At 44.5% G+C, this 15,003-nt stretch overlaps 1 protein-coding gene across 2 annotated transcripts in view; it reads left to right on the plus strand.

The window, feature by feature from the left end:
- Window positions 1-9,951: 9,951 nt before the first annotated feature.
- Window positions 9,952-15,003, plus strand: part of PAK1 (p21 (RAC1) activated kinase 1) — a 165,687-nt gene continuing 160,635 nt past the window's right edge. The window contains exon 1 of one of the 2 annotated variants that reach the window (XM_043580146.1): window positions 9,952-10,553. The gene's annotated coding sequence lies outside the window, so the exon portion shown is untranslated. The remainder of the gene's footprint in view (window positions 10,554-15,003) is intronic. The other variant, XM_043580145.1, reaches the window with a different exon arrangement.

Raw genomic sequence — 15,003 nt, forward strand, 5'->3', positions numbered from 1 at the left:
ACATTAACATCAGTACGATATTATTAACTAAACTATAGATTTTATTTAGATTTCACCTGTTTTTCCACTTATGTGCTTTTTCTGCTCCAGGATCCAATCCAGGATACACACTGCATTTAGAAAACTAGTAAAAAGTGAAGTTATATAGAATATAATGGAAAATATCAGGGTACATTTCACAGGCTAAGGATATGTATTGTTGCATGAAACTGGTTTCCATTAATGTGTAAGTTCTATTTCTTATTGAAGGTAGCAGTTAAAAAATACCAAGAGAGATACACTCTTAGAAGGCACCTAAGATTTATGCATTCTTGCCATTATGGAGATTAATATTCTAGTGAAAAACAAAAGAAAACATTTGCATACAACAATGTGAACACTAGTACAGAATCCAGAAATGCAAAATAACACAAGACAGTAGGTCTAAGAGTCAGAAGACACAGCAAGGTAGAGATCCTTTTGTTCTCCTCATACTGATGTATTGAACAGCCTTGCCCTTTGGAATAGAACAGAAGTGGCCCCTACACGTCGCTGAGTTGGATGGAATTCTTGGATCAAGCAGCTGAATGGAATGCATCATAGGATAGAATGCACCACACACAGGACCTGAGCCCAGCACTACTCCCCTCAGGCTCCTCTCCTAGGCCCAGCTGTGCCCCTCATGAATGAATTAATGATTGTGGAAACAGCTGGTAAAATGCAGTTGGTATATGCACCTTGAGTGAGTCTCTTTCCCTCTGGACCTCAGTTTCCTCATCTGTAAAATGAGGACATGACTTTTACCCTGGCTCCCTCATAGAGCTGTTGAGAGAATCAAATGGGAAGAAGAGAAGTGTTTTGAAAATTGTTAAGGGCTATACAGATCTATAGAAAAGTGATGATTTCAGATATGAATCCTCATTGATATTATTGTTCTTTGGACAGTAAACATTTTGAGAACAATGATTATATTATTTACCTTCATAATTCTGGTGCCTATCACCATGCCTGGCCCACAGTAGGCCCGCTTGGCAGACTCATCTATACGTAGAGATAAGAGCCTAGGCACACCTTCCCCTCCCTGGACTTGCAGATGTTCACACAGTTCCCAAAGGTATCCCACCCCATTGTTTTCTCTTCCACCCAGCAGGGCAGAGTCCCCGCATGCTGATCCTGCACGTTTGGATCTAAGCATGAACCCCCTACCTTGCTCACTGGAGCAAGTTCTAGTTCTGGGTTCAAGCTAGTTCTGGGTTCAAACCACCCAGTTCAGTTTTTGTCTTTATTTCTGGTTTAAAAATAAACATCAGGTTATCCTTTAAAATAGTTTAAAAGACACACTATATAGTTATCCTTTAAAATAGTTTAAGACACACACATATGCATTATATATACTGAAAATACTGAAAATTACAACCAAGAAAAGCAAATCTTACCATAACACCTGGCTTTAAAAAATTATATAAAATAGGGGCGCCTGGGTGGCTCAGTTGGTTGAGTGTCCCAACTTTGGCTCAGGTCATGATCTCACAGTTCATGAGTTCGAGCCCTATGTCAGGCTCTGTGCTGACAGCTGAGAGCCTGGAGCCTGCTTCAGATTCTGTGACCCCTCTCCCGCTCGCACTTTATCTCTGTCTCTCTCTCAAAAATAAACACTAAAAAAAATATACAAATTAAACCATAAAAAAATTTACCTTTTTACCTTTACCAAAAAACCTTTACTTTTACCCTTCCAATCCCTGAGAGTAAACACTATTAACAACTTTTCCTATACTTACACTGATATATTTTTACCTCCACTTTAAAAAACATATACAGGGGCGCCTGGGTGGCGCAGTCGGTTAAGCGTCCGACTTCAGCCAGGTCACGATCTCGTGGTCCGTGAGTTTGAGCCCCGCGTCAGGCTCTGGGCTGATGGCTCAGAGCCTGGAGCCTGTTTCCGATTCTGTGTCTCCCTCTCTCTCTGCCCCTCCCCCGTCCATGCTCTGTCTCTCTCTGTCCCAAAAATAAATAAACGTTGAAAAAAAAATATATACAAACTACAGTGGTTACACCTCAGATTTTTTTGGCCTTTTTTTTTTTTTTTTTTGCTGTTGTTTCTGTTTTTGTTCATCTGCTTTGCACTCAGCAACATAGAAAGAACATCTTTTTCAGGCCAATGCATAGAGATCCATTTAATTCCCTTTAGTGCCTGAATAGTATTCTGCCGAGTAAATGTATCATTTACTCATTTAGTTAGTCAAATATTGATGGATATTTAGTTGTTTCTGGTTTTATGTAGCTACAATGCTGCAATACACAAACTTGAACTTCATGTATTTGTCTATTTGTTTTTCTTGGTAGGATAGATTCCTAAAAGTGGGTCATAGTGAATACATGCTTTTAGTATTATTAGATGCTGCCAAAGTACCTTATATCAACAGTGTATAGAGTGTCCACTTCTACGCATGGTAGGCATTATCAATCATTTTAGTGTTTGTTGAGTGAATATTCCTAAGCCCATCAAACTGAATGTGGCAGAAATGATGAATTGGCTCACTCAGCATCCAGTCCAACTGCCTTCTGGTATGTCTTCCTGTACAAGAAGGTGGAAACATAAATCACTTTTTCCAGACTTGTTTCCAGGCAGTGTCCACAAACTAGATGTACCCTTGCAGGACCTGAGTTTGAAACTGAGTTAAGTGGGGAGAGGGGCAGGGCACAAGGTGACCGTCTATGCTGGTGTGAACTGTGGTGCAGATGGCAGGGTTCTGGAGCCAGCAGCCTTAAGAGAGGCTTTCCTATTGTGCTAAGGGCACCGCTCCCCTGGTGTTCCCACCGATAGGCCTTGGGGAATCACTTCTGAAAACCCAGTCTGGAGTCTTTACTTTCAGCACTCCCAATGATTTCTCAAGCAATTTATACCCTCAAATGTATGTTTTTATGCTTACACTGTCTAGAGTGGATTCTATGAGCTTGTTTCCTATTATATCCAATTGTTTGACATTGTCAAAGTATTAACCTCACTGAGGCCCAGCTTCCTTATTTGTAAAAAGGAGATAATAATACCTATCTATGGGGATGTTGTGAGGGTTAAATGGAATGATGTGTTCAAAGTGACTGACTCATTCTGGGTCCAACAAGGCTTGTGGGAAGTGGGTCCTTTTTCTCTTCCTTCTTTTTAAGCTTTTTAAGCCCTGTAATACCTAGCTACAATGTCATCTCCTTTTTAAAAATTTATTTATTTTGAGAGAGAGAGAGAGAGAGAGAAGGGGTGAGGCATAGAGAGAGGGAGAGAGAGAATTCCAGGCAGTCTCGGCAGTCTCACCCCTGGAAGGCCGTCTTCTCTGGGTTCCCACTACATTTAATTAATTCCTTTTACAGGTCATAAAATGTTGTACTGTGATTTCCTTAACGATGTATTTGTGTTCCCAACTAGCTTTTGAGCTCTTTGAGGGCAGGGGTGTTCACGATCCATCTCTATTTCTAGGGCCTGACACAGAGCAAAGGATGAGTGAAATATGTTGGTTGAATGAACTAGCCCTAATTCTGCCTTATTGAACTTCTCAGTTCCCACCCCTTGTTGTAACAGTCAAGTCGTAAGGTCCCCATTGTTATCTTAGACTAGGATCACTTGGCCACAAGAAAGAGGAAGCCTTTTAAACTAGCTCAAGCAAAGGCGGTTATGTCTGTTAAGCTTTAGGTGAAGGAAACAGAAATTAACTCTAGATGCTCTAAGTACAAAAAGATTTAAAGAGACACGAGGTACTCACAAGGTTGTTGCAAATATAGGAGAATTGAGTTGTAGGTTGGAATAACGACCCGAATAACCCTGCCAAACTGACTTGCCAGTGGAGCTACCAGCTCTGGCACAATTAGGGAGGTGGGGGATCAGAAACCCACCAAAGGAGCTATTGATGTTCAAGAATACGCAACACAGTTGCAACTGAGGGATCAGGATGCTGCTGCTGCTGTCATGACAACTACCTCTAGACTCCCACAATGTTAGTGGCTGGCCACTGAGATATGGCTACAGAAAAACCCAGTCTCTATAACTGTTGTTCCCAGCAGCAACAAAGCAACAGGAAGATGGTCTCTGTCTCACTTCTGCCTTTCCAAACTCTCACTAGTGCCTCTAACTCATGGAGCCTTCTCTCCCACCTGACCTCTATTTGTTTTCTATTGCTCAGTCACAAATTACCACAAAGTTAGTTGCTTAAAAAAATACGTATTTATTATCTCAGGTTCGGTGGGCTAGGAGTCTGGGAATGACTTAGATCCTTTACCCAGCATCTCCCAAGTCTACAATCACTGTGCTGGTGGGTTCCCTTATTATCAGAGGCTTCTGAGCTCCCTCAGTTGTTGGCAGAATTCATTTCCTTGTAGCTGTAGGACTTATGGTGGTATGCTTTTTACAGACCAGAAAGAGAGAGAGAATGAGTCTGCTTGGAGCCTTATATACCCTGAGGGCACCAAGGAACAGTGACACTCCATAGTAATGAGCTCACCTAGTACTAAGATCTTGCCTTCTACATACAAGTTTTCAGTGAAAGGAACCAGAACTCTTCGGGAAATGTCTGGTTTGAGGGTTGGGTCAAAGAAAGTATAAGAAAAGTCTAGAACATCTTGAGGCAAAAAGCAGGGAAGTGCTCAGAGAATGATGGGGGCATGTCAAAAGGACACTGAATGACACAACTACTTTAGAAAACAGTTTAGCAATTCTTATAGAGTTAAACATAAGTTTACCCTGCAACTCATCCATTTCACACCCAAGAGAAAGGAAAACCTATATCCACACAAAGGTTTGTACATGAATGATCCTGGTAGCTTTGTTCATGATAGCCCCAAACTTGAAATGTCTGTGAAGAGTTGAACGGAAAGTGTGCGACTCTTGATCTTGGGATTGTGAGTTCAAGCCCCGTGGTGGGTGCAGAGATTACTAAAAAAACAAGTAAACTTTAAAAAAAATATGAAAATTGAGCAAAAGATCTGAACTGGTACCTCACAAAAGAGGATATCCAAATGACCAACAAACTCATGAACATGTTTTTACCCTCATTAGTAATCAAAGGAATGCAAATTAAAATAATAATGCAATATCACTACATACCTACTTGAATGGTTAAAATAATAAAGATTGATAACGTCGGGTATTGGTGGGGATGTGGGCTAATTGGAACACTCATACACTGCTGGTGAAAGTGTACATTGGTTCAATTATTTTGGAAAATAGGTTTGGCATTATCTACTACAGTGGGTTTGATAATGCGAACCTATAAATAAAACCTGCTTAATTTGTCAGTAGACATCTCTGGTGCCTGTTGTCACATTTCCTTAGCCTCCCTCTGATTTCAGCCACAATTGTGGTAGACAATTCCAACTTTCCTCCTGCTGCCAGCTTCTCACCTCAAGTGTTCCGTATTCTGCCTCAGGACCTTCTCCAATATCTGTAGTTGCTTGCTGGACCTCCAAGCAAAGCCACAGAACCCAGGGGAGTCAACAGCCCTGGGGACAACCCTCACCCAATGAGACATGGAAGTCAGTAGGACAAAAAGTTCTTGTCTTTCAGGTGGTTTATTCTGGGAGGCATTCTGTATGCTTCTCTGAGGTTCAGGCAGAAATGAGACCCTTACGGACACGCTCTACATTGGCTTTCCCTATTCCTAATCTCATTCCTGTTTCCTAGGGTCACCTCCCAAGTAAACTACCTGCACCCAAGTATTTATTTCACGCTCTATTTTTTTGGAAACTGAAACTTAGGTAGCTGGGACCAAGACTGACCCCAAAGTGAACACCCACAGGATGGAATGATGAAACTGAATTACGCATTGATCAGATGGCAACAAGGACTCAGTTGTTGGTGATAACCCCTGATATGCTACGCTTTCACGACCGAGTCCTTCACCTGTGGTAGACTGGAAGTACAAATGGAAGAAGTACATTAGATCATGCAGTACTTCCAGTATAGGGATTCTCAACCTCAAAGAAAGAAATTGCCCTCCTAAGGAGAAAAATTAAAAGAATCCTGGGTAGGGGGTGTGCAAAAGGGATAAAAACAGTTAAAAGGTACAAACTTCTTGCTACAAGACAAAGTCTTGGGGATGTAATGTTCAGCATGGTGAATATCGTTGACAATACTGTTTTGCATATTTGAAAGTTGTTAAGAGAATAGATTTTAAAAGTTCTTATCACAAGAAAAAAATTTGTAACTATATGTGGTAATGGATATTAACTATATGGTGGTAATTCTTCATAATATATGCATGTATCAGATCATTATGTTGTACACCTAAAACAATCTTATATGTCAATTACATCTCAATAAAAATAAAGTATCCCTAGCCAGAGAAATTAAATACTAAGGAATAAGATTTGTCAAATAGGGTTGATCTTTGGAGGCTATAAACCATTGTTATACTAAAATGCTTTTTTCCCACCTAAAAACAAATTTTCACATTGAATCGCTGAATTGTACACCTGAAACTAATATTACACTGTATGTTAACTAACTGGAATTTAAATAAAAACTTAAAAAAGAAGAACAAATTTTCATTTCTTTGGGGGAGATATTGCCCCTAATTGAGAATGCATGCTCTAGTGCTTGAATGGTATGGGGTAATGCTAATTCTAATTTCAAGTAGTTGCCTGGATTTTACTATCTTAAAAGCCTTTAAGAAAGGGGCACCTGGGGGCACCTGGGTGGCTCAGCTCAGTTGGTTAAGTGTCTGACTCTAGATTTCAGCCTAGGTCAAGGTCTCACAGTTTGGTTCATGAGTTCAAGCCCCACATCTGTCAGTGTGGAGCCTGCTTGGGATTCTCTCTCTCCCTCTCTCTCTGCCCCTCCCCCGCTGATGTACTCACACTCTCTCTCAAAATAAATGCATAACTTAAAAAAAAGGAAAATTAAAAAAAGAAGAAAAAGAAAGGGGCACCTGGCTGGCACAGTTGGTAGAGCATGTGGCTCTTGATCTTGGGGTTGTGAGTTCAAGCCCCACACTGGGCACAGAGTTTGCTCAAAAAATGTTTTATTAAAAGAAAAGCCTTGAAGAAAGGGAATATCAGGGTCAGGTCATCCACCTATCAATTCAGGACATGGTATGAACTCTAAAAGATCTCCACGGAAGATTTTTAAAGAACCCTCCTCTCCTGCAACTGGAGAGCAGACTATGCTGAAAATGAGGCTCACAATAAAACAGTTAGCGTGGCAGCGATCCCTCAAATGTTCCCTTATGCTGAAGTCAGGGGTCCTATAGGTAGGGAGTGGGACCATGAAGCCTGGGATGGAGGCATTTGGGTGGATGCAACTAAGAATTTTGTACCTCTAGCAAGTAGCCCCCTCCAATTGTTAGCAGAGAGCAATCACCCTTGATTTGACATTGCGTTAGTTTCTTAGTGCTGCTGTAACAAGCTATCACAAATGTAGTGGTTTAAAACAACACACATTCATTATTTCACAGTTCTGTGGTTCAGAAGTCTGAAATGGGTATCACTGGACTAAAATCAAGGTGTCAGCAGGGCTCTGTTCCTTTCTGGAAGGAAGGATCTTTTTTCTTCCCTTTCCCAGCTTTTGGAGTTTTTATTTTTTAGTTGGTAGCTCTTTTCTGTATTCAAAGGGTGGGTAGAGTGTTTTGCACGTTGAATCACATCTCACATCTGGCCTCTTCTGTAGTTGAATCTACCTCTTTTCCACTCCCCCCCTTTTTTAAATTTTTAAAAAATGTTTATTTATTTTTGAGAGAGAAAGAGAGACAGAGTGTGAGTGGGGGAGGAGAAGAGAGAGGGAGACACACAATCCAAAGCAGGCTCCAGGCTCTGAGCTATCAGCACAGAGCCTGATGTGGGGCTTGAACTCAGAAACTGTGAGATCATGACCTGAGCCGAAGTCGGACGCTTAACTGACTGAGCCACTCAGGTGCCCCATCCCCCCCTTTCCATTTTTAAGGATCCTTGTCATTACACTGAGTCTGCCTGGATAATCCAGAATAACCTCCTCATCTCAAGATCCTTAACCACATCTGCAAAGTCCCTTTTGTCATGGGGGGTAATATATTTATAGATTCTCGGGATTAGAATGTGAACATTAGAATGTAAGCCATTATTCTGCCCACCACAGAGACCAAGCAAAAATAGTTTAGACTAAAACTAATTTGCTAGATTATGATCTTGGCTTAGAGTAACTCCTCTACACCTCAGTTTTCTCATCAACAAAATGGGGGGATGACAGTAGTCTGTCTCAAAGGGTTATTGGAGGTTTAAAGGAGTGCTTAGAACAGTACCTGGCACACAGTGAAGCACTGTGTGAGCATTTGTTACATTCTTATAACATATTTATTCTGTGTGTCAGGCACTGTTCTAGATACTGGGAATGAGGATAGTATAGGTAGGAGTAGGACTTGCTTTCAAGGAGCTCAGGAAGTTAGGTACACAAATACAGTTACTAGACTGTGGTACATGCCACAAGAGGCATGAAAGTAATGTAAGATTACAGCATCGTGAAGGCTCAGGGAAACTGGAGAAATATTAGTTGAATGAACAAATGAACATGATATTTGAGCTGGGCTTTGTAGAATGGATAGCTGTTGGCCAGTGAGATAAAGATTGAAGGGCTCCGAGACATGAAAAAATGTGTATTCAAAGAACGTTAAGCACCATTTCAGTGTGGCTGCAACAAAAGATATTCCATGTGAGATGAAGCTAGAAAGGCTGCTATAGGCACCTAGGTTGCACAGTGCCAAGTTAATCGGTTTGGATTTCATCCTGAAAGCAACAAAAGCCGTTCAGAGTGTTTAAACAGGGTAAGGCATCATCAGGTTTGTGGTTTTAAAAGGCTTCTCTGATCACCAGCAAGAATGACTGGATTTGGAGGGACTGAAACTGCTCCAGTTGTCCAGGTGATGGTAGTGAAGAGAAGGGCAAGGACTTGAGAAATATATAGGAGACTCCAAACAGTCTCCTAAAGTTGGCGACCAACTTGGTAAGAGTGTTGAAGGGATAAAAATGGGGGCTATGTCCTGGACGATGTTAAGACCAGGAAGTAACCTGAGTAGTAAGTTTGGGGAAAAGTGGTAATAGGAATGGCCAACATTCCAAAGGGCTTAATATAAGCTAAGTTGTAGTTACTATTATTATGGTAAAACAGGCATAGAGAGATGGAGTTAAGGATACACAAGTACTATTTATTACGGATTAATCTGTGGCTTAGAAATGTTAAGGTCCTATCGCTAACAGTACAGCTGGGAATTGAAACAAGGCACTCTGATTCCAGACCCTTAGTCGCCAACGTTGTTTCAGTTCTGGCATATAGAATTTGAGGTACAGTAGGGTATGCAAGTGATGCTATCCAGGAGGTATTTGGAAGTATAAAATCTGAGCTCAGGAGAAAGGTTCCGGTTGAACGTAGCCTCCGCCGTAGAAGAAAAATGGGAAAGGAAACCCATTCTCTCTTTCAGTTCACAATAGTTCAAACCTCCATTATCATTTCGGGGTCTCCCCGCCTCGCGCCTCTCCCCACAAAGAAAACAAACAGTATAATAAAGTGGCTTTGAGGTCACAGGAGATGGGATCGTTTTCAAAGTCAGTTCTTGGCAATGAGCTAGCAGACGCAGAGGTGCTTTTTAACTTGAAGAGGAGGACCACAAGATCAGGGGGTCAGTTGTCTTTTTCGACCCTAGACTACTACACCATTAATGCCCCCAGAAATCATCACAAAACCTTCCTGGAGAAAGGCAGCGCAGAGTCTGCAGCCGCAAGAGGGTCAAAGGGGAGAGGAGAGATGCCGGCGCAATGACATCACGCAACAGCCGGGTGATTCCCCAGCCTCTGGCGTCATGCGCCGATGACGTCATCCCAGGCGCTCGCCCCTCCCCCCCCCCCCCCCCAGCCCGGGTTGGCCTCGTTCACGTGGGTCGCGCCTGTCCTCCCCGCCCCCTCCCACCTGCGGGAGGCGGGGCGGGCCTGGCTCGGCCGGCGCCGCTGCCTCGCGGGGGAGGGGGCGGGGGCCCGTGGGAGAGGCGGTCGGGCCTGGCCGGGCGGCGTACAATAGCGCGGCTGCGGGCGGGGGGAGGCGGCCGGGCTGTGGCTGCAGCTGGAGCCCTAGGTACCGGCGGCACTGTAGACGCCCCCTCCCGGATTTCTCCCCACGTCCCCTCCACTACGTTCGTCCCGCGCGCCTCCCCGCAGTCGCCCTCACCGGCTCTGCCGTCCTACTTCACAGACGCTTTCCCCTCAGAGTCTTAACCCCCTCTTTCACGGAGCCCCGTGCTCTCAAGATCCCCTCAAACAACTCCGCACCTCATTCCCCAGAGGCCGCCCGAGTCCCCTCACATTCCCGCCCCTCACAGCACCCCCTACTCCCGCGTCGCCTGCCTCCAGCCCTCTCACGGTCGCTGACCCCCGCCCCCCGCCCCCGTCCTGAGGGGACTCCCCGGCTCGAGCAGGGTGGGGGAGGCGCCGAGCGCGCGGCGGCGGCGGCGGCAACGGGAGGGAGAAAGTGAAGCGGCCCCTCGCGCACACTCGCGCGCTCACTCCCCGGCTCGGCCGCCGCCACCAGGGTGGAGGAGGAGGAGGAGCGGAGTCGAGCCGAGCGAGCGCGGAAGGTGAGAGCCGGCCTCGCGCGCGGCCCCGCTGGCGTCGCAGGCTGCCGGGCTGGGGCGCGAGGGTGGGGGCGGCGCGGGGTCAGGGCCGGGGCCCATTCATTCCCCGCGGCCGGGCCGGGCGTGCGGGCGGGGGCGCCAGGTAAGGTGGGGCGGGGCGCCGCCCGGCGTGGCCGGCGGCCCTCGGCGTACCAACAAAGGCCCCCCGTGCACTCCCCGGCGCGGCTGCCGCTCTCAGAAGCTGGGGACCCGGGGGAGGTCCGGGGCGGGGGAGGGGCCCGGAGACCCGACAGGTCCGGGGCTCGGAGCCGCCTCCCTTGCGAACTTTGCCGTCCTTCGGCGCTAACCCTGGCGGGCCACCGGGAAGCCTAGCCGAGCGGCGTCCGATTCATTCTGCACGGAAAAAACTCCCTCCTGTCCAGGCCGGGGCAATCACCTCTAGGGTTCACCTCCTTGAAAAATACGGCTGGATGGAGCTTGACTTGGGCAGCCCCTCCCCCACCCCGGGAATACTCTTAACTTGTGGAGTTAAAAACAAACAAGGAAAGGAGACCTACGGTTACTTTACGCTTAATATTCCATTTCGAAAGACATGGTTATTATAGCTTTTACTGTCTTGAATGGTTAAGCAGCAAATATTGCTGCGAGTATTTTGGAAAAATACTTAAGAAGTTTTGGGTATTTGTGGGTGTCGGGAGCAAAGTGCTTGTTGTTTGTTAAACCTCTTTGATAACTGTCTTCTGCTTTTTTCCCCAGTACTGAAAGGTGAAGGGAAGGGTTGGTACTATGGTTACCAGTAAAAATTTAAATTCATTAGTGTAGCCCATGTTTTAAAACTTGTTTCTGAGAAAAAGCTGTAGTTTTGCCTTGCTGTGCCTTTGTTAGGAGAAAACAGGAATCAACAATATACAGATGCCTCATTGGTCTTACCTTGTGACTTCACCTTAGTGACCTTGAGCAGTTCACTTCCAGCCTGAAAATTCCAGGACTTTGCTTTTATGCCCTAGAAATCGGCAGGTATCAAGCACCTACTCAGCTTTGAAGAGTCTACTGAATAATCCCGCCACATGCCTCATCCCCCAGGTCTTTGCTAGCCTCCATCCTCAAACTCCTCTCAGGCAAAATAGACTTCTCTTTGGGATCCCCAGAGGCCCAGCAGGATTTTTAGGGCACTTGTAACAATTTTTTTGTTCCGGTTTGGGAAATCCTATATCGGGTACACATCTCTCGACTGGAAACTCTATTTGTCAAAAAGGGTTTTGGGAACATGGACCCTGAAAGATTCCCTGAAGCTTATCCATATCCTTACCTGTATGAGCTCATGGGTTTATCTGGTAAATTTGCTTACTCAGGCATTCATTTACCCAACATTACTGGAGTCTGGAGAGCTCCTATGTTTTGGGTCTTCTGCTAGGACTATGGGGATTCAGATTCTATTAAGACATTCCCTGATTTCGAAGAGCTCAAAGTCTAGCGGGTGAGGTAGACATGTAAACAAGGAAGGCCTGCCCTAATAATCTCTGGGGGGCTCCAGTTGTACAAGAAGTAGTGTGCAATAATTGAGGCTGCAGGACCTGTTTTACAAGTCTTGTCCAGGCCAAAGTGAGTCTTGTGGGGAAGGTGGTGACCTGCCTCTCATTCATAAGACAGCACTTGACAGAAAGCTTGTTCAGTTCAGTTAAATATACATTTACTAAGCTCCTGTTAGGGGCCCTGTGCTAGGCTTGGCGAAGGCAGTGCCTTGTGAAAGAAGGGCACTCTGTATCCGGAGAGACCTTTGTAAAATTAAACCAGATCACATCATGTCTCCCTCCCTCCCGACTAGTCATTGTCTAAAGACGAACTCTTTTTTTTTTTAATTTTTTTTTCAATGTTTATTTATTTTTGGGACAGAGAGAGACAGAGCATGAACGGGGGAGGGGCAGAGAGAGAGGGAGACACAGAATCGGAAACAGGCTCCAGGCTCTGAGCCATCAGCCCAGAGCCTGATGCGGGGCTTGAACTCACGGACCGCGAGATCGTGACCTGGCTGAAGTCGGATGCTTAACCGACTGCGCCACCCAGGCGCCCCTAAAGACAAACTCTTTAACATGAATAAGAAACTCTCAAAGATCAGATTACTGCTTACCTCTGCAGATTCACTTTCTATAGCTTCCCTGCCATACTCTTTCTCATTTCTGCTTTTCCCTGGTGCTGTTCTTTCCAATGGAAATGCTGGCCTCCCACCCACTACCTGCCTGTGGAGAAGTGCTTGTTGGACCTCTGGGAAGCAGTCCATTTAGTCATTCCTCCTATTACTTCCATGGAATTGGTTGCTTTTCCAATCTCTGGCTCATGTACATACCACTCTTATAGCTCTCTATAGTACTCTATTGCAATTATTTGAGTTTATCCCCCCCCCCCCCCCCCCGTAAATCTGTGAATTTCTTGAGGGTAGGATCTGTTTAATTTTAGTTCCTAGTAAAGTTCCTGGCTCTGAATATGTTTTTGAAATGAATGGATGTATGAAGAAGCAAATCAAGACCAATGGGATAGAGGCTTCTTAATCTTCTGGGTTACAACAATTAGCTCCAAGTGTGGTCCCTACATGAACAGCATCAACATAATCTGGGAATTTTCTAGAATGGCAAATTACTTTTCCCATCCCAGGATCTACAAATGAAAAACTGTGGAGTTGCGCCCCCCCCCCCCCTGCTTTAACAAGTCCCCTGGGCAATTCTGACACTTGATAAAGTTTGAAAACTACTGAGTTAAAAGATCTGCTTTTGATAAGACGTCTCCTTGCCAGCTCCCTCACACTCTTCCCTTCTCTCTCTTCCCCCACTCCCTTCTTTTTTCTTCCTTAGCACTTACTGCCTGACATTCCATCCCAACCCAACCCAACCCAACCCAACCCAACCCAACCCAACCCATCCTATCCTGTCCTATCCCATCCCATCCCATCGCATCCCATCGCATCCCATCCCATCCCATCCCATCCCATCCCGTCCCATCCCATCCCGTCTGTCTGTCTTGTGTCTTTTGCCACTAGATGGAAAGCTTCCTGAGAGTGTTTTGTCTGTTTTTTTTTCCTGCTACTTTATTCCCATAGCCTAGAGTAGTGGCTGCATATAGCAGGCTTTCAGTTTTTGTTAAATGAGAATCATAAGATGATTTACTCCTATATATCGCCAGCTGTGACATTGGGGTTTTATTAAAGAATAGTTCTCAGAATGAAGAGGAACCATAAGCTAATATGCAAATCCAAGTGGATTCTAGCATTTTGAGGGATTTATTTTAGACTGAGCTTATCTTCCCTTCCCTTTTACATCTGTCTTTCTCCACCAAAGCCTGCAGTTTTTTCAGCTATCGTTCTTTTAGCCAAGACCTGAAAACTGCTGTCAAAATATCTTAGGCTAGGATTATTTCTTGGGAATTTTCAACTTGGTTTTGCAAATCTAAATAAGCACCCTAACTTTTGAGTTTTTGGATTTCAAACTGTCTCTTCCGGATCTTCTGTGGTTTTTGTCTTTTTCTAGAGATACTTAAAGCCATACAAGGGCCTGTTTGACTCCACACAAAGGTTTCTCTTCCTTATGAAGCTCTTAAAATATTTTGTTTCTTTCACTTTCCTATTAGCCCTAAGATACCATATCCAGTTTTCTCCTTTCCTAACTTACCTCTGAGAGATTGGCTTCATTTGCTCATCTGTTTATTTATAAACAATTATTGAGACTTTCTCTACCATGTGCAAGGCCCCTTGTTGGGACAGGATGTTCAGGTACACATAGGATGCGGTTCAAGTCCTCAAGGTGTTAAAGATACTACAACATGGTATGATAAGAGCTGAAATGAAGGGATAAAGTAGAGGGGTAAAAAAGTGATGTGTACTTTGGAAGATGGGAGAAAGCTGTCTTTCTAATTTTTTTTATCATTTTAGGAATAGTTTATCAAACAAGTGTCATTTTGATAAGCAGACTTTTAAAAATATCTTGATTAAGAGATTGATGGCTTTGTTGGGGAAAACAAACAAAAATTAAGGTGGAATCAGTAGTTGCTAATTGAGACAATTCTTAATTGTGTTGTTGCTGGTTATAATGAATTTTTCTCCCCTCCCTCCCTTTTTGAAAGTTTATTTATATTGAGAGAGAGAGAGCAGAGGAGGGGTCAGAGAAAGGGAGAGAGAATACCAAGCAGGCGGTGCAATGTCAGCATCTTAGCACAGAGCCCAGTGCAGGGCTCAGTCTCACATGAACTGTGAGATCATGACCTGAGCTGAAATCAGGAGTCGGACACTTAACCGATTGAGCCACCCAGGTGCCCCTTGCCCCCTTTTTTATCTTTCTAAACCGTAACCAGAAAGTAGGGGAAAAACCTTTTTTTTTTTTTTTTTTGTAAAGAGAGAAGTTGAAGGTTTTCGAAAGCATGTTCTATTTCATAGATATCATTTTAATTCCTCAGGATTAATGTTGTA

This window comes from Prionailurus bengalensis, chromosome D1 (assembly GCF_016509475.1).
Source record: "Prionailurus bengalensis isolate Pbe53 chromosome D1, Fcat_Pben_1.1_paternal_pri, whole genome shotgun sequence".
Classification (NCBI taxonomy): Eukaryota; Metazoa; Chordata; class Mammalia; order Carnivora; family Felidae; genus Prionailurus; species Prionailurus bengalensis.